Source organism: Melitaea cinxia, chromosome 8 (assembly GCF_905220565.1).
Source record: "Melitaea cinxia chromosome 8, ilMelCinx1.1, whole genome shotgun sequence".
Classification (NCBI taxonomy): domain Eukaryota; kingdom Metazoa; phylum Arthropoda; class Insecta; order Lepidoptera; family Nymphalidae; genus Melitaea; species Melitaea cinxia.
In genome coordinates, this window is record NC_059401.1 from 3,356,370 (window position 1) to 3,380,423 (window position 24,054).

A 24,054-nucleotide genomic window follows, 5' to 3' on the forward strand; every position below is an offset into this window, starting at 1 on the left:
CCAATGTTATGCAGGTAGGTGTGTAATATAATACTCGCAAATAGAGTTGACAATTCGTTTATAAAAAATAACATTATTGTACTGTACATTTTCCTTTTGCAAAATATTATGTGATAAATTTTCTGAATGAAGCATTTATTACTAATATACTCTATATTTCTATATTTCAGATACGTATATCACTGATATAATATATGGATGGATGGATGCCATGAAAGCCACTGCTGCCTATTTCTTCATGTAGAAGAGGGGTCTATATATTTGCTGTTACTTATTATCTACATAGGAACTAGCTTTTACCCGCGGATTTGCTCGTATAAATTTTTCACTTTTATTAAAAAGTGTCCAATATTACTTCTAATACCTCCAAAAATATGTGTACAAAGTTTCTTGATGATCGGTTAAGTAGTTTTCGCGTAAAAGTGTAACAAACAAACTTACATTCACATTTATTATATTAGTAGGGACGTATAGTTAATTTCCCTATTTTAACAACCACACAACATTTTTCATATACCAGTTTTAAATCAAAGGCTGTAAACATGAACTCAAAAGAGGTTGTTTTTTTAATTTTAGTAGCCGCTCTCATACGCTATTGTTTGGTGTCTGTGGAGAACACGTCCTAGTATTTCACAACTCCACCCAATGCCCAAGTTCTCTAAAAATCACCATAAGCAAAATATATTCAGATTTTTTGCAGTATTCTCTTAATCTATAATATATATAAAAGCGAAAGGTCACTCACTCATCACGAAATCTCCGAAACTATAACACCTACAAACTTGAAATTTGGCAGGTAGGCTCCTTATAGGACGAAGACATCCGCTAAGAACGGATTTTACGAAACTCAACCCCTAAGGGGGTAAAACAGGGGTTGCAAGTTTGTATGAAAGTCCTATACTTTTGAAGTAAGAGACTTGAAATTGAAAATGTATGCTCTATAGATGATGAGAAGGTGTCTAAATAATGTTTCTTTAGAAATCAACTCCCTTTTAGGGTTAAAACGGGGGATGGTAGGTTGACTCACGCATCACGAAATCTCCGAAACTGTAACACCTACAAACTTGAAATTTGGCAGGTAGGCTCCTTATAGGGCGTAGACATCTGTTAAGAACGGATTTTACGAAACTCGACCCCTAAGGGGGTAAAACGGGGGGTGAAAGTTTGTATGAAAGTCCTATGTTTTTGAAGTAAGAGACTTGAAATTTGAACAAAACTAAACAGAATAAGAACAAAATAGAATAGAATAAGAAGAGAACAGAATAGAACAGAATAAGAACAGAATAGAATAGAACAGAACACAACAGAATAGAACAGAACAGAACAGAACAGAACAGAACAGAATAGAATAGAACAGCATAGAACAGAACAGAATAGAACAGAATAAGAACAGAACAGAATAGAATAGAACAGAATAGAATAGAACAGAATAGTACAGAACAGAATAGAACAGAATAGAACAGAACAGAATAAGAACAGAACAGAATAAGAACAGAACAGAATAGAATAGAACAGAATAGTACAGAACAGAATAGAACAGAATAGAACAGAACAGAATAAGAACAGAACAGAATAGAACAGAATAAGAACAGAACAGAATAGAATAGAACAGAATAAGGACAGAATAGAATGGAACAGAACAGAATAGAATAGAATAAGAACAGAACAGAACAGAAGAGAACAGAATAGAATAGAACAGAACAGAATAGTAGAGAACAGAACAAAACTAAACAGAGTAGAGAACAAAATAGAATAGAACAGAACAGAATAGAATAGAACAGAATAAGAAGAGAACAGAATAGAACAGAACAGAATAGAACAGAATAGAACAGAACAGAATAGTACAGAACAGAATAGAACAGAATAGAACAGAACAGAATAGAACAGAACTTGTGGAGGCCTGTGTCCAGCAGTGGACTGTATAGGCTGTAATGATTGGCAGGTAGGTTTCTTATAGGACGTAGACATCCCCTAAGAAGGAATTTTACGAAACTCGACCCCTAAGGGGGTAAAACGGGGGTTGGAAGTTTGTATGAAAGTCCTATGTTTTTGAAGTAAGAGACTTGAAATTTGAAATTTATACCCTATAGATGGTGAAAAGGTGTCCAAATAACGTATTTTTAGAAAACAAATCGAAATTAAAATATTTAACATAAAAATATTTAAGGGTCGAGTTTTGCAAAATCCGTTCTTAGAGGATGTCTACGTCCTATAAGGAGCCTACCGCCCAAATTTCAAGTTTGTAGGTGTTATAGTCTCGGAGATTTCGTGATGAGTGATCTTTCGGTTTTATATATATATAATAAAAAGGTCATTGACTCACTCATCACGAGAACTCAAAAACCGCTGGATGATCCATCCATCTAGGATGGACAAAGAAGAAATTTAGCAGGGAGGTAGATTATAGTTAGTAGACGTCCGCTAAGAACGGATTTTGCGATATTCCACCGCTAAGGGGGTTTAATTGGGGTTGATGGTTTGTATGAGACATATACAGTAGCTATAAGTTCGCCTGATAGGTTATTTATACTGCAGCCTGAAAATAAAACTAAAAATGTAGTGTATAGAGAGGTTTTATAAAAATAACTATTAAATTATACTACCTGTGCCTTTTCAAAAGTTACTCAGCGTGATAAGCATTTCAAGTGACTGAAATAAAAAAAATAAATTGCGTTAAACATCTTGATTGTAGTCGTAGTCGCGGGCAACAGTTGGTGTATTATAAAACAAAGTCTCAAAAAGTGTATGTGATCGATTTCCTCAAAATCTACTGAACGGCTAAGCCGATTTTGATGACAGTTTCACTGGAAGTTTGCCGGGAAAACTTTGTAACACACTGATTTCAAAGCGGGCGAAGCCGCGGGCACAGCTAGTAAGTCTATATAAATAAAAATGAATGTTGCTAAGCGCATTACTCGAGAATTGCTTAACCAATTCGGCTAATTTATTATTTTGTATGTTCCTTAAGGCCCACGGAAGGTATGAATACTAAAATTAAAATAAATATATATTTTTACTATTAACTTTTACAGAGCGAAGTCTGTCCGGGTAAGCTAGTTAAAAATATAGTTACGACCAGTACCTTGATAAGTTCATGCATACAAAATTATATAACAATATCGAATCACAGATTGTTCGTTATTTATTATACGCTGTGAATTCTTTATTAGCTTTGATCTCGATTCTTACAAATTTATATATCTTATCGTGTAGGAAACAAGGTTTATTATGTGTCGTATTATTTTAAAGGCTATGTATAGACCGATAAACAAAAGTCGATCGCGGTGATTTCCCTCGACACTCGCAATTACGTTTAATAACGATTCCTTCTTTAGTAAAACTACGTTATACGATATAACAACATATTTTTGTAGTGTGTGTTTTTATGTTCAAGACGTTTGATTAGGATTTGTATGTAGTTGCAACGGTTTGTACTGTATTTCTTAGTAACAATGGAAATCTATTTTTCCTTTGTTTTATATTCGTTGTTATTGTTAACAGAGTAAGAAGTTTAAAATTACATAAATTTAATGTTTACTTATATAATGAAAGTAATGAAAAATAGAGACTTTTCTTTAGTTTTTAAGACCTGTTTGTTGAAAAGGGGTTTTGTTTATAAAATATAATGTAACGGTTTACACGAGTAGTTTATCAATAGATTGGAAATGTACCGAAGTGTAACTACATATAGAATGAAACCAAGCGGAACGTATAGTAAAACTACACATCTATGAATAATATCTTGTGTTTGATTCGAGCATACCGAGCCACGATCGCGAATGAGTATTGAGTAAACAAAACAAAAATGTCACCGCGTATGGTAAGGTAAACACAAATATTTATACATTCTATCATTTCGTACCGGATGCTAGTTAAGTAAACACGTTGGAAGCGTATGCAAATTTTCTTTGCCATTTTCCACGAGACTCAGTCGATTGGAAATCAAATTTGCAATGTGGAACAGTTGATCTCGACAGGGTATAGCAGCAGTGCATAAAATGTATCATAACGATTAGATATTCACTTTTGAACGTCCCTAGCACTTCTAGATTTAAAAATATTCATTGAATTTTGAATTAAGATTTTTCGTTGTTTTCAGAATTTATTTTCTTATACTAGGTTAGGTACTGTCCTTACCACTCGCTTAAAGCACCAAAGGAAACGCAAATGCAGATTTGACTTAAACCGCTTTTAAGTTAAGTCTTTTGCACTTGGTTTATGAGACGTCAAAATAACTATTCGACTCCATTTTTTATTTAATATGGCACTATATTGCTAGCTACATTTGATTGCAACAAAACTTTTTACTAACCGGTTCTTATTAGATATGTGTACATAGTATAATTATGGCTAATAATTTCTAGCTACCATAAGCACTATAACTTTAAAGAAATAATTTTACCATCAAAATATTACAGTATACATAAACAGAGCTGGGACAATTAGGAAAACAGCACGAGTCGCCTAATCAGATAATAGGCATTCAAAAGATCTCGAATTATTCGCTCGTTTCATTGAAAGTTTTTCTTAAAGAGCTGCGATTAATCCGCCCGTGGCCGGTAACGACCGTTATCATTAAACCGAAATGATGTTAATGAAGCACGAACAGCACTTTAGACATCACATTTAGGCCAAAATAATTTTTGGCACAACGCTTGAGCCGGTCAACGAGTAGTGTGAAGCTTAATACAGTAATAACTTCTAACTGATTTGAATACATTGTCGAACACACAAAAAGTCTTTTCTTTTCGTTTTTACTTGTTTATATAATTGGAGCAAGGAATGAGCCTAAGTACATATTTCAAAAAAAGTACAAAGACTAATGGAGGACTCCGGAACCCTACTTTAGCTCATGTGTCAACATCTAAGATGGACAATTTTGATATTAATAATAAAAATTAAAAATACCCTGTTGTCCAGTCAATTGATAAACATACATAATGTCAATTTTTATTCGAAGATCGCTCGAGGCGTCGTCGTACACAGATCAATTGACAATTTAAAGTGAAATCAAACAATTCGTAAATCATGTTAATTAATATCGAACCGTTATTATTGTAAGCGTAATATCATCAATAACAAATTTCATTGTTTTCCGACGTGGAAATACGAGAATAGTTGGACGGCTGTAATTGAGTCAATACAAAGCATATACGAGTATAATTAATTACCTCCCAGCATTTAATACCTTTATTATGAACGTACGTTACGTTAACAGACGAACTTTGACGCTGATATTAGCGAGCTCAATTCTGAGTCGTAGGCTTTTGTTTGAAATTCATCTTAAGAAATATATTAATGATAATATATACTTTCTTTTGATAATATCTTTAAGAGTGTACATTTCATTTTACAATAAGACATCTTTGGTAAAAAAAAAATCTGGAGAAAAATACAATATGTTATTTTCAGATGATTACTGAACTAAGGGGTTTAACTTTGTTAAAACATCAACGTGAATGGTATACGTAGGGGTATATTTGGTACGATTTTTTTAAATTTATTTCTGAAATTAGCCTAGTTTGTAACGCTAAAATATAGAAAAATAGATTTTACTTTGTACAATTGGTAAACTCTTGAATCTTATCGTAATCGGATTATGCTCCGATGTATACATATTTATGTCAATTAATTAGGAATTTGATCGAATACAAAAAAAAAAAAAAAATATTTAGCTATAACAGTCGGCTGTTACCTACAACACAATCATTAAGTTGGTTACCATAGGAACAGACGATCGTGCGTGTATGTTATAAGATTATATTTCATGTATCTATATTTATAAAGACATTTCCACGCTTTCAAACTACAGTATGTATAACACGACCCCATTAAAATATTCCTTGACAAAATACAGTGTTACTTTAAAATATGACTGTCTAGGAGTAAAAATATTACAGCGTTCGTAAAACTAACTCAGAAAGATTGTTTACTATCGAATAATATAAAGCGAAGCTAATATTTCATCTACATATAAGCAAAAATGGTAATAAATTTACGCTTACTTAAAAAAATACCATATGCACTAAGCTATATACAAAGCCGTCATTTTACATAATCGTATTCTGATACAAAATCATATAATACGTAATCGCATTATAATTTGGTAATTTCAGAATAAATATAAGCATAATAAGTTTCAACCATCTCCGTACTAAACATTTTTATTTATTTTATGCAAAAATTATTACAATGTATCACAATACCAAAAGTTTTTCTTTTTCTTCTTCTTCTTCTTTAGGGTTAACAGCTTTGAATGGCGCCAAACGAGCACGGATGATAACTAGCAGTTTTTAGTTAAAATAGTACCCAATGTCTGTCTACTCAGTCATTCATTCTTAAAGATATCACCTTAATAATATCAGTAAAAAAAAAGAGTATTTGCCACGTATATGCGAAGTATCGCGGAGAGAGCTTTATAAATGACCACTGTCACGTCGTGGCGTTTGACACATTCGTTACGCTGACAGCTTCATATTTGATACTCGCATGAAGTAAAATATTACTTGTGTCATTTGAATATCTATATATTAATACGTGAAGCAAAAACTTTATATCCCTTTTTACGAAAATTGCGTGGACGGAAGAGTATGAAATTTCGCACACTTATAGTTTATGTACAGAAGGACTACAGAATGCTTATATATTTTTTTAAATTGTGCGTAAAAATATATTAAATCAATAAAAAAAAAAACATTACACACACTATCATGTATTTGACACACACACGCATATTTCTCTTTTATTATACTCTTCTTTTGTTAATTGTCAAAGTCTGTAGTAGTCAAACTGAAAAATTAAAAAAAGGTTCTATCTTTATTTATTTATTTTATTTATTTATTCTTAATGTACACCGAAATACAGACACATATAAAGAAAGATACAATACAAGATGTACAAAGGCGATCTTATCGCTAAATAGCGATTTCTTAACTTCTTTTTTTGTCATATAATAATATAGTTAATAGGTTCTTTATTTTCATAATTTTTTGGGTTTCTTTAATTAAAATTTTTAATTATGGTCGAATTTTGACCTCTGGGCGACCACTATTAAGAGTGAATAGGCATCGTCTAGACTTGAAAGCTTGACCTTAGACTGTATTACCCTTATCAAAATTTTCTGTGACAGCAGTCAAGCACAGGCCTATACAGTTATAAAAAAAAAACTAATAACGTAAGCAGGTACTTAATTCTGTATTTAAAAGTCCCTCGAAAAACAGATACAACTAAGGTTTCTATAGATTATCACAGAAACGTGAATATTTTTTAAGCCAAATATAGTTAAAAGTTTCACTTAACTTTAAGTGATCATTATAGTTAATGTCAATAAATGCACCATAGTAGTGGTCACATATATGTTCCTGACTGTAAGAAACAAAAAAAAGAAAGTGTGGAGAGATATCAAAAGAGGGTGCGGCCCAAAGTTTTTTTTTTTTTAATATAAAGCTATAATAATACTCAGGTAAATTTTTCAGTATATAACCTGTAATTTTGGGCTTCAATAAGGTCTTACAAATAGGAGGATAGAAACATCTTGAACTTAAAAATTACTGCTACTTTCTTAACTCTGCATATAATTCAGGTCAAATCTTGTTTATATTAAGAAAACCATAATAAGCAAGTCCAGTAAAAAACGTAAAAAAATCTCTAGACAAAGTAATCTTAAAATATCTTAAGAACGAGTTCAGTCTTGCAAAAGCGCTGAAGGCGCTGTTTGTTTAGACTTGATGTAAATACTATGTGTTTTATTTTTAAAGGATAAGCCGAGATGATACTAATATGACTCCCAACTGTATTTTGAGAAGTTTTCTCACACAAATGCAGATAAAATAAATCATGCGAGTACGTACTTTGAAAAAATTTCCTGCAGATATAATTGTATTATGTTTATTTATTATTTATTATTATGTATAAAAGCCTTATCTTAGCCAAATATAATTTTAAAAAATTACAAGAAAAACCTTCGAATAATTCTGTTTTTGGGCACAGTAGTTTAGAACTGTTGTTTTTATTGTTATCTTATTTTAAATCAGTTAATATTACTTAGAAATCAAAAAAGAAAAAGATGATGCGTGCAAAGTAGTCTGAATATCTCCTAAAGCAATCAGAATAGACCGAACTATTTGTCGAATTCAATAAATAGAACAAATGGAGCGCTCGAATTGGAACTGATATGGTAACGTCGAACACGTACCTACTAGATGACCAATTTCCCATGACCTTTCTGTTTTCCCAGTATTCTTAATATTGTAACGAATCGATTCAAATTTAACGGGTCCCGCGCGAATTGCTATGAGACGTAGCCCGGAGACTCGTTAGGATAATATCGAATACTCGACTTCGGAGTTGTCTTCATCGTGCATTTGTGTTACAGTTGTATTTGACTTTGTAAGTGAAGTTTAGATTGTAATATCGATGTTTTAGTGTATTGGATCGATTTAGTTTTAGTTGGTGTTTGATAATAAATTGTGTTTTTCTTTATATATGTACATCGAGTGCTTATCAAACACAATTACCCATGTTTGTACCCATGTGGTCGAATTGAGTAAACTGCTCCTTTTTTGAAGTCGGTTAAAAACTATAACAATTTATAAAAAGTTTAAATTCAAGTTAAATATCGCAAGTTGACAGTGACTGTAGAACGTAAGTGTGAAAGCAATATAATTTAATGTATTTAATGCATAACTTTAAACCTTATTTACAGATTGTATTATTAATAAAACTTATCCATGCTAAATGTGCTGCCATTGAATGTTGACAGAATTCTCCAGTTGAATCAATATACAATAAATATATAAGAAACATGTATATGTATCTTGATATCAAGTTATTGATTGTATATTGATTCAACTGGAGAATTCTGTATTAAATTCTGTATTAAATATATATATTGCATTTAGATTTATTTAAGGTATAAGAATAATTGACCCTTAACACAATATCTGAAAAAATTAAGTTTAATTTTTTCTATTTCGGTTCTCTTGGAATATACATTCAAACTATTAATTTCTTTACATTCTATTGTAGATACAAAATCGTTATTAAGGTCATAGAAACAAAATGCAACAGACGAGGTTATAGCTAAACAATACTCTCTTCCAGGAATCTTTTGTAATGGAGCAAAGTGATTAATGTGAAAGTATTTATAAAAAATACGAAAAAGTGCCCTTGGTAAATTTTTTGGTTTTATTTATTATTGTGTGTTTTTTTTTTCAGTCGCTTCTTACTGTGACGTGTGCAACGCCGCCGAAATATCGAGAACCACAAAATAATAATCGCGATAAGTCCGTAATTTAAAATATTGATAGTGACATTTAATTTAACTTAATTTTAGTTAAACCAGTTAAGAATATTTAATTCCATACAGGTTATTTAGTAGCGAGTAAAAAAAATTTAGACCCTGCATTCTCACAATAAACACCTCGTTGCACTAATAATGACATGTTGGTAAATCTAAGTTACCAAGTTACTATTCTAAGTTAAGGAATTTTGTCACAAAATTCACAGAATAATACTCATATCTATCACAAAAAGTAACGCAGAATAAAATCATTTATCCGAATAAATTCGAGCGGTACTAACATAAAGATTGCTAGACCTTTTCCTATTCAGCATTTTTACAACCGACCGTAGTGTGTGTGTATGTGTATGTATTACATGTGAAATGAAAACGTAACCTTCGTTATTTCGTATCATAAACTTTGCTTCTGTTGCAATTTGGGAACATTAAAGCTTAAGTTCCACATATTATAGCAGGTAATATCTATTTATATTACAAAGTCAAAATAAAAAACAAAAACTATCAAAAACTCTTTTAAATAGATAGACAAAATAAAAGTTTTATGTTGAATTAAAATACACACATACATATTTAACAAAATTTCTGATTTGTTATTTTCATACTCTATAAAAGTCAGTTTTATTAAAAAAAGTTCATTAATTTATTCTATTTTATTTTTATTTTTTACATTAAAATATATGGCACTATATCGCCCGACAATTTTCATGAATCGCCAGCAATAGACCCGGATTGACCGAGTCTTTCTTTCCACTACATTGTCTCATCCGGGCCGCTGGAGTCATCAATCATGCCCGGGTCGGGAGCTCACCCGGTCAAACGGCTATCACGAGATATGCATTGTCGTTAAGGATCGCTTTAAAAATTTATCACACCATCTACTTGTGTACTGCTAGTAATTTCAGAATATTTTATAAATTTAAATATATCTAATGTCATTTAAGTTTGATATTTAGTAGAAATGTAACAGAAGATATTATTATTCTCAAGAAATTGCTTTCAAAACACTCTATTATAGGTTATTAACTTCATTCGTTTACGGTTACTTACACGGATTTATATTTTCATCTACACGTGTAACTAAAAAAAAAATACAGTTGAAGGTCTAATTGTTTTCTATAAAAGATGGATAAAATCTTATTATATGCTATACAATATACAAATAACCATTAGATATACAAATTATTAGTCATAGGGTATTTATTACTTTCAATTTTACGAGGATCTCCGAGTAAACTAAATCGAATAACTTAAAAAAAAGTGTATTAGATCGTGTGAGTATATAAACGTTAAAACAGATTACACGGTTCGGCGGGAAAACGGTAGATTTCTTATAGTTTTATGCCGTTTATCATGTTACTACATTTCGACCCTTGTAATGGACTGACCCGGAAGCGTCTTGCGGTGATCTTAAGACGCGGTCGCCCCGAGACCGGGAGGTTTTAGTAGCTATAAACAGTTCGTGAATATTGTCGACTTTTGGTATGTTCTAGATCGAGTGTATTTAGCAAACACGTACCATAAAACCCACAAAGAGCTGCATTGAAAAAGAAACTAGTTTAACAATTACTTAAATATAACTTAAATGATCGTGGTGGCTGGATGAGGATTACGGAAAACTGGGATGTTTAGCGCGAACTTGGGGAGGCTTATGTTTAACAGTGGACTGCGATAGGCTGACGTGATGATGATTATGATGATGACTCGATACACTTAAAACAATGTTCTCTTAACTTTGTACAGAAATAAATAACGTCATCATATATTCGTTGTGCTAGTTTTAAGGTTATCTTAACGTATTACTTTTTACCTCAGAACTTTCAATTCCAAAAAGGCTTACTAGAGTAAAAATAATTTTCGAAATCGGAACATTAACTTACGAAATAAACACTCTTTAATAAGGACGAGTCTTTCTTTCTCTTTTACCGTCTTCCTTTTTTGAGACATTACTATAAATAAATATTAATATAATAATAGTATATACTATAATAGTACAAGAATCTGCAGGGTCTTGTAGTGTAAACATCTTGCGGTTTACTGAGGTTGTCGCTACACTGAGCCAGTTCTGTGTTCTGTAGCTTATAAATGTAAGCGTAGCACTTCGTAGCGTTTGCATTGTGATGTGTTGTGAGGAATTTGTCGAGGATCACGGAATGTTTTGCAGCTCTCGTGAATAGAGTATGAATAGTAACTTGTTTTTTTATTAAAATTTAATATCGTATGAAAGTCGTTTCAATAATTATCTAGTTTGAAGTAGAAAATGAATAAAAAATGTGTTTTGTTAGAAAATTTTAAAATTGCGTTTGAATAATAAAATTATTTTTAAGTGTTGTAAAAACTTAATGAAATACTCGTAAATTAAAAGACAAAAAAATTTAGATAACTTTTTTGGTTTGTGACATGTTCGAATATTATATTCGATTATATTTTAATATAGTTCAGTCATCACATTTCGTTGAGACGGAAAACAGAATAGGTCAGGGAAAAGTTTTTTCGTATTTTCTAGTAAAAACTTGCAAAAAAATCTTTTTGGCTGTATTGTTTGTAACTGGGTAATTTTGATACCATAAAAAGGTGACATTTTAAAAATGAAATAAAAAGTAAAAAATGGCCGCCACTTTAAATTTGTGTTTCCGTCCGCCAAAATGGATGAATCTAATAAAGAAACTCGGTACATTTTCAAGTTTTATTTTAAAAGACAGAAAATGCGACTTAAGCTGCAAAAAAAGAACATGCGGCGTTTATGAACCTAATGTAGTGTCAGCAAGACTAGCACAAAATTGGTTTAAGCGTTTTCTGTCAGAAAATTTTTGATGTCAAAGATGAATTTCGCTCTGGTCACCCAGTTACGAATAAACGAGACGACGGCATTTTTGAAAAAGTGAAGCTAGATCAACATTTGAGTAGTTCCGACATAGTTAAAGATGTGAGAATTTTCAATAAAATAGTTTTGATCCATTTAAAAAAGGCGGACTTTTCAACAAACAAGAAAGCTCGATATATGGGTGCCACATGAACTCATTGAAAGAAATCTAATGGACTATTTAATCATTTGTAATTATCTCTTAAGACGTTATGATATCGGACCGTTTTTGGAGAGATTGATCACTGGTGACGAAAAGTAGATCACCTACCATAAGACTATACGACAAAGATCGTAGTCAAAGGTCGATCAAGCTGCACAGACTATAGTAAAGCCTGGGTCGACACGGAATAAGGTGATGTCGAGTGTATGGTGGGATTGGAAGGGCATCATTAAGAATGAGCTTTTACCGCCGGGCAAAACCATCGATTCGGATTTATACTCTCAACGACTGATGAGACTTAAGCAAGTAATTAAAAACAAGCCGCCAAAATTGAACAACAGAAAAGATGTGGTCTTTCATCACGAGAACACCCGATCACAAATGTCTTTAGCCACTTAACAAAAATTGAGAGAGTTCGACTGGGAAGTCTTAATGCATCTACCATATAGCTCTATTACCATATATATCTTGATTCCTCAGATTTCCATCTATTTCGGTTTCTTCGAAGTTCTTTCGGTAGTATAAAGTTCAGTCAAGAGAGGACTGTCAAAACTATTTGTCGCGGTTTTTTGATGACAAGTTCCAAAATTGCTACATCAGCGGAATCCTGTTACTACTTAAGGAATTAGTGATCTTTAATTTTTATATAAGACACAAGAAACTTTTTCCACGACCCAATAGAATGACGTACAAGACAAGCCAAGCGATGAACCATTTAGGTCAAGCAAAGATCACTTTCTTACGACGATATATTAGTGTTTTAATATTCGATTTTTATCGCTGACTACAATACTGTTTGTATTGTAGTCAGTGATAAAAATTATAAATTATATTAGACTATATAAAAAAAATTAAAGCAGGCTTTAAAGGTGATATAAAAATACTTCTATATTCATAATGTTGTCCTCCTTCGTAAAATTAAAAACAATAAATTACAAATTAGTCAATTTGTATGTTACCACAAGTAAAAAAATTTACTTGAATTTAATTAGTTAAAAAAATACTTTTTACGATAAAAAAATTTAAACAAAATATACAAATATACGAGTGTAGAGAGAGACTGGGAACTAATGTCAGATCAGAATCATCATAAGCAGATAGATATATTTGACCATGATAACAATTGTACGGTATATTTATTCAGTATCTATTGCCTGAAATACGAATATTATTTAATACCTACAGAGAAGCAAAGTCAGAGATAGACTGTCCACTGTGATACTCACGTCTCACATTAAAAAGTAGCAATAATTACTAAATACTTAAATAGCGTAGACGTTTTTTTTAAGATTTGTCAGAATCTGAAAGAAATGTTTCTAGTAAGTCAAACCGGAGATAGATTGATTATAAAGATAGCCATATATGAGATGTCGTATAATATCATCTATTACCACAGGAATTCAGTATGTAGCGGAAACTAAGCGGTCACCTGACTCGACCCCACAGTCGGTTTTCGCATTATCGTAAATCGACGAAATTCAATAAAATTAAATGAACTATTTCGATCTTCGGAATGTAATGTTTTATTGATCTTTATATACCATTTCTTAAGCGTTCCATTCCTTGACCCTCATAACAATAAATGATCGAACATGGATATTATTATTTCTTAAAAGTTATTCTAAATATTTGATAAGCTTATGAAACTTTATTTTTTAAATATTTGCAGTTGAATCATTTTACAATCATCATTTATTTATAATTTTTATTGTATGTTACACTCAGATTTGAGGCGAGAATCGAGACCACAACTTTGGAAAGCAGGGTTCATTGCCAACAACGCCAGCACGCCTGTCTAAGCAAAATAAGCTGTTGGTTATAAAAAAAAATAATAATGAAATTATACTTCAATACAAATTTTGTAAATAGGAAATATTTGATTTTTGGTTGTTTGTAATGGACAAAGTTAAAAATACATTTAAGCCTTTTAGAAAACGATATTCTCAAGTCATTTACAAATAAGAATAAAGTAGTATTAGTCGCCCTTGATGTTGAAAAAGCATATGAAATGGTGTGGAAACACAGAGTTGTATTACTTCTGCAACAGTTTAATCTAAGAGGTAATCTACTGGCCTTTGTTATTAATTTTCTATCAAATAGATCGATAAGGGTTAAAATTGAAGGTATTCTTTCAAATCCGTCTCATACTGAGAATGGACTCCCCCAAGGTTCTGTTTTGAGTGTCATTTTATTTTTAATATCAATTAATAGTGTTTTGGAAGTTATAAAACGACCAGTGAAAGGTTACTTGTTTGCAGACGATTTAACAATTTTATGTAGTGGCAAGAATCTGAAATTAACAGAAAAAATTTTACAGGACACTTTAGATAAATTAAGCCAATGGAGTAAAGAAACTGGCTTTAAATTTTCTGAAACTAAAACGGAACTCATGATCCTATCAAAAAAGAAAAATAAAGATAAATTGAATGTATTTATAAATAACTGCAAAATAAATGAAGTTAATAAATTAAAAATATTAGGATTGAACTTTGATCCTCGATTGAGTTGGGTTCCACACATAAAAATACTTAAATCTGAATGTTATAATAGGATGAATATTATTAAAATTTTGTCATCAAATACTTGGGGATCCGATAGCAAATGTATTAAAAATACCTACAAAACTTTAATAAGGCAAAAAATTGACTACGGCTCAGTTATATATGACTCAGCTTCGACAAATATATTAAAAATTTTAGAAAGCATTCATAATACGTGTCTAAGATTAAGTTTAGGAGCTTTCAGAACAAGCCCTGTTAACAGCGTTCTTGTTGAGTCAGATGAAATGCCTCTAACGTTAAGAAGGAAGGAACTGTGCCTTAAATATGCAGCAAAACATATAGTTAATAATAAAGTTTCTCTCTTTTCAATCCCTCCCCTATTGTCAGATATAGAATATAATTTACGTCCATCCCTTTCTGTTCCATTAAGATTAAGAGTTAAAAAGTATTTAAAAGAAATTAATTTTGATCTTCCACCACTTTTTTCACGCCATTATCCCTCCTCACTTCCACCTTGGAAAAAAATGACATATAAAATAAATTTAGACATTGCTAACAAATATCCCCGAGAAACTACCCCTAACTATATTTATAGGAACTTGTTTTATGAACTTAAAGAAAAATATTCGGATCATATGATGTATTTTACTGATGGGTCTATTTATAATGGTAGAACAGGCTGTGCAATTGTATCACAAAATAGCAGTTAAAAGTACAGATTACCCGACTATACATCTATATTCACATGCGAAGCTGTTGCTATTTTAAAATGCTTGGAAGTAATTAAGAACAATCATACGACAGCAAAAAAGTATCTAATTTTTTCTGATTCACTATCATCTTTAACTGCCTTATCGAATAGAAAAAATGTAGACCCTTTAATAAACCTAATAAAAGAAAACTTATTAAATCTGATCAATAAGAGCTTTGTTATTGAAATAATTTGGATTCCTAGTCACCAAGGCATACCGGGCAATGAAAAAGCAGACGTGCTAGCTAAAGAAGCTACGAATTTAAATGTTTGTAATTTGATAATTTCTAATATTTCTGATTTAAAAAAATACCTCAAATACAATGTTAAAATACTATGGAACAGCTATTGGGTTAAAAATAATAAGAGTGCGTTGTATGATATAAGAAAATCAATTTTTGAAAAATGTAATTTACAAGTTGACAATAGAAGAGATGAAATAGTTTTAAATAGATTAAGAATAGGTCACTGTAACGTCACACATATACATCTTATCACTAAAACCCCGAAGAATAAATGCTCCAGATGTGATAGTGAGCTGAATATAAAACATTTATTGATTGATTGTCCAATGTTTAACTCAGAAAGAAGTAATGTTAATCTCCCTAAGACATTAAAAGAGTGTCTAACCGATTATAAAAATACTGTAAAATTTTTAAGATTAACTAAGTATTATACGTTAATTTAATACCTGTAAAATACTGTTAATACCTTGTAGTCGCTAATGACCCTAGATGTTTAAAGCGACTTTAAACAAATAAATTAAAAAAAAAAAAAAAAAAAAAAAGTTAAAAATACTGGACGGATTTAAAAATTCTTTCAGAATTTAGTAAAACCAAGTCGCACAATATAATACCTTTGGCATACTAACGTCAGAATTATAATCCATAGTAATATATGGGGGTTGAGATAATGAGTGGCGTAGTTTTGAAAGGGACGACCGATCAGGTCTACCCGACCTCCGTTTCCACCATTTGTTCGTCTTTATTGCCTCATCTACATGACAATGATAGTTTTCAAGTGTGATTCGGTACATTTCATGTAATAACGATATTATATTTCTCATATCTTATACCCATATATATGAATAAGAATGAATCGCTGAAATATATACCTACGAGCATAAATTCCGAACGACTGCATCATATATATATATATATATTTTGCATTTTAAGACGCCATGACAAACACTTGTATTGGCCATACACATACTTGTATTGGACTGCACAAAAACCTAGACCACGAGGTCTTCCCACCGTGCCTTGGAGAGCACGTTAAGCCGTTGATCCCGCTTGTTATGTCATGTACACCTGATAGCGATCGTTACTCCTCGTAGTGATTATATCCGCCAACCCGCATTAGAGCAGCGTGGTGGATTAAGCTCTGATCCTTCTCCTACATGGGGAAAGAAGACTATGCCCAGTAGTGGGTTATTACAGGCTGTAGCGTAGCATTTTAAGAAAATTTATGAAAAAAATTGATATATATCAACAAAAAAAAAAAAAGAAAAAAAAAACAAACGCGGTACGAAGGTCGCCGGGTCAGCTTGTATATTATATTTTTATATACGAGTAACCTCATAACCTGCCATATCCTTCTATCCTCTTATCCTATAAGCTAAAATAATAAAATTGAACGAAGAACAAAACAGCGTACCAAAAATAGAACAAAATATTTAATATACTACAGAAAAAGTTGTGTTATCTTATCAGTTGTGTTAGTAAAAAAACTTTTCAGAGGTTAGCACGATAAAAGTGTACGTGTAATTAGGTAAACTACCTATAAGAAATTGTTCTACTGAAACTATAAGTATCAGCATTTTGTGTACACAATTCTTTACGAATGTAAAAAATAAAATATCACACCGACACTTTCGAAAGACACATCTATAATAAAATATGTACAACGCTAAATCCAAGTCCATATGTTCGACAGCCAGTCCTTAAGCTCATAAGAACATTCTATACGTACTCGCTACAGCCTCCAGTCACCCATTCATCTTTACAAACGATGAAGCGGGAAAATTCACCTAGGTACAGACTTAGAAAGCCGGCAATTAGTCTCGAGAGAGTAATCTCCTATTGATTTTAGAACTAAGGGCGCTCGTTCAACGGCTTAGTACCGTGAGACTGCCTACATTAATGAAGATGAAAGGGGTGGAAGGGGACGCTGTTCAAAGAGTACGTTATAAACTTTAAACCATCAATTTTACCGTCAATTTTTTAGCGTGTTAATTGTCACTAGAAGTGAATGAGGCATTTGTGAGGTTTAGGCAAATTAAAAGCGGCGGTAGTGGGAAAAACAAATATTTGTTTTAGATCTGGGTGATTTTTGTATCCAGTACAGTATGCCAATAGTTTTGTATATCAAAATAAGAGAGTTAAAATTAAAATTAAAAAGGAAGTTTTAAAATAGTATAAAAAATAAAAAGAAAAAAAAAATCTTTATAAGGAAGCCTCACAAACATGTACGCAATAACACCACAGATAACACCACACATACACAAATACAACTACAAACAAATCTAGCTTCATTGAAATTCTAAAAACACTACACAAATAAAACACGACCTCAATTAGTTGCGAAATCATAAATAAAACCCTTGCGTATAATGGATCAAGGGATTCCCGTATTACGTGTGGACATTTCGGGGCACTCGTAATTATCTAAGTAATTAGAACCATTACATCTGCCCCACGTACAACGATTTGTCAGTTAAAACGGGTATGGTCCGTCTTGCGGCGTTTTCTTTGGGTACGTGCGTATGTTTTACTATTCAACGATCATGAAACCAACGAACCGTAAATAAATTAGAACAGGTAGATCACATGTTAAGAATAGAACAAGATGGAAATTTAAAATGATAGCTTCGTCGTATTTAACTCGTTTAAAATACACATTGTTACAGATTATTATAAGCTGTAGTCAACACATCCTTTGTTTAGAGTCAGTAACAAACTTTTTTATAAAGTAAGGGCACAGCAGACACTTATATTGTGCTCGGAATTTTGGATTAGCTCGACTAAAGATGCATCTTAATCTTATATATTGGGTTGTCTGGAAGAAATGGCTAGATAGCCATAAGTCCGCCCATTGTACTTGACAGTCTGTAAATGTTTTTTAAATGTGTTTATTGTTTAAAATGTAGTTGTGGTGTACAATAAAGTATAAATAAAAAATAAAAAAAATATTCTATAAAGAAAATCACAGCCAAATAATATATTGCGGTTACAAGTATCCATAGGCTACGGTAATCGTGTAATCGGGTTGGCCGTATAAGTGTTTGATGAAGAACTACAAACGCGACAATCTATAAAGTAACGTACGCACCAAAAATGAAATCCAAATGATTGAAAAACAAAATTTTTATTGATTGTTGCGCAATAATAAAATGCATGCTTAGATCCAGCGAGTTGTTGGTCACGTTTTGCGGTCACTTCGGGATTCTAGTAATTATAAAAGTAATTACAGCCATGTCACGCACCACAATTACTCTATTAGTGGTGGGCGCTTATAGTGATCATTGCTTCAACTTTTTTTTTAAATTTTTATTGTTTGCTAATGATACTGATGATATATGATTAATATTTAAATTGCGTAGACAAACTATTATGATGTGAACAATGTTTTTTCTGAAGTGGCGTACTGGTTTAGCGTGAATAACTTACTTCTTAAAAGTAAAAAAAAAAATTGTATCAAATTTTCCTCTCCAAATGTAAAACGAATTGATTGCATATCAAAATTTCGTTGCTGAATATAATTACCTAATTACAATGTACCTAATATTTAAATGTTTTTTTTTTTGATTGATTGATGTTTTTCTTCATAATTTTTTTTTATGTGTTAGTATTTTTTTTCAACCATCGTTAAATGTGTGTACCTGATTTTATTTTATATTTCTTAACACACACCACGTCACATTATATACGATATACACACCCACATAAATATTCGTATGTGTATGTACACAATAGCGTGTTTGATAAAGTCGTATTTTCAAAGTGCTCAACTTATATTATAAAGGCGCCTGTGGGACTCGTAAGTGCTTCTATGGTCTTCGTATTATATCGGTATCGGAAGCTGCTATTAAACTTATTGGCGGGGGATTCGAACTTCCTTACGAGGGTAATGGGTATGCATAATTAATCAATTGAATTTAATGTTATATGTATTTATTATGTTAACTAAATTGGAGGTAAATTGTTTATTTTCAAGTTGTACACTAACGCTTTGTTTATTATATTATATCTTAGTGCCGGAAATATATATGTAATTTGGGTTGTCTGGAAAAATGGCTAACAATATTTAAGCCTTATCTATCAGATAATAATTTATTTGTGTTATACATTAAAGTATAAATAAATAAATAAGCAAATTATAGTATTGTATTAAAAAAAATACATAAAAAGAAAATCTATGGACTTGATTTGAAAATTAGTTATCTAATTAGTAAAATTACAAAAAACAAATTAAAAACTAACACGAGATTTATCTAAAATTTTGACTTCTATCACCCCTCAATCTCTCTGCATCACTTTCAATCTGGTTTCAGTTTCCGAATTTTATGTTTTTTATACCCAATATCTTTTATATGCTTGTACTGATAGATAAGCGTGTTTTAATACATAGAACAACTCAGAAAATTTAAATGTTTATATTCCACTGTTTTGTTCCGTTACTCTTGAATTATACCTACACAAATATTAAGGTAATAAAAAAACGCTTCGCTTATCATACGCATGCTAAGCATATTACGTAGATCGTAAAAAATAAAAACAATTATTACTGAAATTTTCATTCATTCATTCCGTTCGAATCTCTAAGAGGCACTGAATAAATAAATTAAAATTTGCATGATAAGGTCTCATTGTCATAATTTTTTTACCGTCGTTCCGAATTTCGTATTTATAGCGAAGTTTTTTTTTTAATGTACGATCGTGGCGTAATACGTTTAAAGAAAACGTATTTATGGTAAATTTTTGAACAAAATCACGATAAACAGTTGCAGACTTTGTAAAAAACGTTTACATTGCTATAAATCCTTGTTGCATGTGACGTTGAGACTGAGAAACGTCGCTCTATTATTCGTGTGCACTTTATGTATATAGTTTTAAAAGATTTATGCTTTGCTACATTTGAACATTTAAATGAATATTAAAAAAAAAAAACATGATGACGACTACTAGAAACATATTAAATTATATATTTCGAATGATAAACTCTCACAATTGGTTTCACTCAAAAAATCCATCTCGTCAAGACCAAGTAATATAATACCAACATTAATATCACGAAATAAACATGTTTTCACAATAATACGGTACCAAGTAACAGAAATTCTAAGAATAATTTCAATTGTTCGTATATCTATTCAATAAAAAAAAAAAAAAGAAAATTAAATAACTTTTAGCAAAATATAAATCCCAACGATGTATAGACCAACAGTACGCTACGCCACTCAATAATAGACCCGGTCAATTACTTAAGACCGGGGCATCATAAACCTCGACTATCGATCAAAGTTCGCCGTGACCGCCCCGGACCGATCGTAGCCCGGCGGGACGGATTTTTTCTATTTTCTAACCGGTTATAACCGGCTAGATTGATTTATTATGATGCCCTAAAGACGGAGTTTCGAGATTGATGTTTTACGTTGCTTTATTTCAATAAAGTCGATACTTTTAATAATGGGACGGGTGTGTATAATGGATTTTAGGGCGTCTTAAATGTTAAATGGTATCAACGAAGCAATCACTTAAGAATTTTAGAACTATGTGGGCCTAATTTTACTTGAATCTGGTCGGCTGATTGATTGATTTATTGTTTTTTCCTTAACCTCTGCTGTTACCAAACGCCTGTAGAGAAAAGCACGTACATCTTAACAATTTAATTTTTAAATAGTCGACCAGACAAGTACATGAAGCCGCCATCGGTGGTAATTGGCTTTGAAAGAAATTTGATCTTTGACTATTAGGAAATTCGTTGCTTATTTTTACGACGGTATTAATTTGTAGATATTAGTAACTTTATCATTTTCAGACAACTAGTACAACTGTAGTTCGCTTTTGAAAGTTCATTTGTATCTTTATTATTAACAGTTTCATTTTAGTTAATGGAAATCATGCTATGGCTTATAATAAGAACTTCAAAGGAATATTTTTAAACATCTAAGTACCTAATATTTTTTCAATTTTTTCTTTTTTATATCTAACGAACGATATGATTTGATGAAATTCCTATCTACTACCTTGATTTGATTTGATTGTGACTCACAGCAATCTTCATTCAAATTTAACAATTTCGTTTCTTTCTGATTTTCAGCGGTTCCATCAGGTTTTTCCTAATTTTTTTCTTGATAGGGCGCTACAGTATTGAGTAGAACGAAACAAAAATAATATTATTCAAATTGGTTCGACATTTGTGAGTTTTTGGGAGATTAATGCATAGAAATTGACTTTTATATCTTTGAAAAGATGTCACTCTACCTTTTCCCTACGACTTTTTTTCGAATAAAGTCTCTTAGCCGTGGGATATTAACGTATTAATACAGAATTATAAAAAAATGTAAAATAATAATAGAAATAGCTAAAACACGTAAGTAGAAAACAAAGTAATCTACAACAAACAAAAAAATCAATCTGTCATCATCATCATTGGTCTTAGTCCGTCTATTGCAGACGATTTAGAAACTCTTCAGGAAAACGCAGAGTTGTCAATCTGTAATATTAACCCATAATTAACTATAACGTACTTTAAAAAAAAACCAATTTCATATTAAAATAATTAGAAGTTCCTACTATAAAAAAAAAAGAAAGAAAACAGCCGATAGTTTATTAAATTCTCACACACAGCTACGTTGGAAGCTCGTTGCATCGTTAAAAGATCAAAAAATAATAAAAAATGCGTTAATATTATATTCGTACCGGTATAAATGGACTCGTCCAGTGCAGCATGTCAATTTGATGATGGCAAAAGTAATCAGATTAAAAGCTATTACCGGTTGGCGAACAGCCACGCAGTGTCATCGGATATCGTTACGTTTGGCATACTAACTGGCTTACTAATAAAATTTTACACGTAAAAAATAAATAAATCATATTTTACGGCTCTGTATCACTATTTTGATTGTTGCAGATAGAAAGTCGATAAAAACTTCCTGCTAATTGTATTCGAATTATATCCGTCAGTAAAATCAAAGATAAATTATATTGAAACCTGCTATAAGTCAAAATGGTTCAGTAAAAAGAGTAACGCACTGCGATGGAAAATTTTCAAGCATTTATTGAATACGAATCGAATATCTTTGTAAAGAAACTTGTACGTGAGTAACGATTGTATGTTACATAATTGTTATTTAGGATATAATTAAAATAATGTATAGGCAAGAGAAACTTTTCAGTAACATATCAATAATAAAGTATAACTAACTAAGTATAATTAACTTTATATTTTCCATCATTAACAGCCCTTACATGTCCATCTGTAGCGTCCGGAATTTCATTACGACACAGTTTAGGTTGATTAAATACTATGATGATACATTTTGAAGTCTATTTTTCACACATAAACAAATAAAATGCAGCCTAATAAAAAAGAACTTCATACAAAGCTGAATACATACTGGTCGTTTAACATGACCGAATTGTTGTGACATGAAAACTGAAGACAAACGTACAACACTGTATCCGTCTTATAAACAAAGTTCTTTTTGATCTAAAACCACCCCAACGTTCGTTATCCCTGTAGTAATTAAAACCGTGCAAAAAGCAATAAGAACTCCTCGGCTAACCAATCAACAAATATTTACCTTCAAAATCGAACAAGTTACCTGCCATCCCGAGCAAAGAATCGGAATCAATCGAGACGGAACGGAACAACCAGATAATATAATAGAATTGAATTATCGCTGGATGAAGGCGAGGGAGGCGAGACATCGAATAAAAGAATCGGTAATTCGATTGTTATTGATAACAATTCGATGAGCACCGAAAAAGGATGTTTACGCTATCGAAGAACCCAATAATGAAAATTATGTTTTGTGTAGCAACAGGTTTTGTAAACAGAGATATCGCTACAACAGCATCGCGATAGAAATAAGCATTTTATAACGTCGTTTATCGCTGTCCGAACATTTACTTTAAGAGGGAGGTTGGTGTGGAGGATTCGATTAGATCGTTTTTCCTGTTAGTTTTGTTACGATCGAGATGGATCAGTATTATTAGTGGTATTATGGGAAGTTAATGTTTTGATAGTACATAATATTTTTACAATAGTCAAATAAGTGTAATTATTAATATTACTTAACTGTTATATTAGACAGTACCTACATCATATACTTGTTAATAATAAGGCTTGCTTTTTCTAATTTCACTTTTTACAAACATGTATGTATTAAAACTAAATAATATATGATTTAAAATATTTGCCATATTATCCATTAGGTTCATATCGAGACATTTAAAGGCATTTTTAAATCAA

General features: G+C 31.5%; 1 long non-coding RNA gene across 1 annotated transcript in view; it reads right to left on the minus strand.

Moving 5' to 3' along the window:
* The window catches only part of LOC123655731, a 40,307-nt gene that overhangs the window by 10,799 nt on the left and 5,454 nt on the right, over positions 1-24,054 (minus strand). The window lies entirely within an intron of this gene.